Here is a 1,016-nt window from a genome sequence, read left to right on the forward strand (position 1 = left end):
TGATTCCTGGTCAAGGGCACATACTGAGTCGCAGGTTTGATCCCCGGCCCCAGTTGGGGCATGTGTGGAAGGCAACCAACCAATCAATATGTTTTGATGTGTTTCTCTCACATTGATGTCTCTCTCTCTCTCTCTCTTTCCTCCTCTCTCTCTGCCTCTTCCCTCCCACTCTCTCTAAAAATATCAATGAGAAAAATACCCCAGGTGAGGATTAACAAGAACAAAAAATGAATTACAAATCGCACTCAGAACCACATTTGTTTGTATTGAAACAATGGCCCAGAAAGAATTAAGTGGGCAGCAAGGAAGTGTGCTGGCGAGACAAACGGACACCCCTTCTAAAATAACGGAAGCATCCAGAGCTCTTCAACTGGGTTTTCCCAAACCCACATGTATAAAACCCGTAGCTGTCGGGCTTCTCTCTCATGGGTTACCAGATGTGACATTGTTACCAGGATGTCACCTGACCTGCTTGCTCACTATGAGTAATGACTTTTTTCAATGACACACACAGTGTTTCCTGGAACACTGTCCTAAAAGGCTGCCTGCGGTGGCTGCTGGTTACAGAACATGTCCACACCCACTCGAGGGAGAGACCGCCACCACCACGCTGGCCCGTGATTTCACCGAGAAAACCTCGCGTCTGCATGTGGATGGCAGACATCTCCACTGCAGGAGCTCAGCTCAGGGTGCACTTAGGTTCACAAACAAGAGTGAGCGTTTGCGGGGGGTGGTCGGGGGGTGGGGGCAGGAAGGGCTGCATCGCCACAGCCATGGGATAAAGGTCTGGGTCTCCCTTCAGAATAAAAGCTTCCGTGGGCGTGGCTGCTAGAGGCCTGGCTCTCTCTTCCACCGCCCAGGGCTTTGCTGTGTGCCCGTGCATGAATGTCTTCTCTCCCTTCACATTCGTTCACTGTGCACACACTCCCTGAATCGCAGCCACACTGAGCGTCACCAGGAGGGCACGCAGGTGGCTGGGCCTCACGGCTCCGCCTCTCGCCACTGTGGGCTGTGGA

This window comes from Plecotus auritus (genome assembly GCF_963455305.1).
Source record: "Plecotus auritus genome assembly, chromosome: 6".
In the NCBI taxonomy this organism is placed as follows: Eukaryota; Metazoa; Chordata; class Mammalia; order Chiroptera; family Vespertilionidae; genus Plecotus; species Plecotus auritus.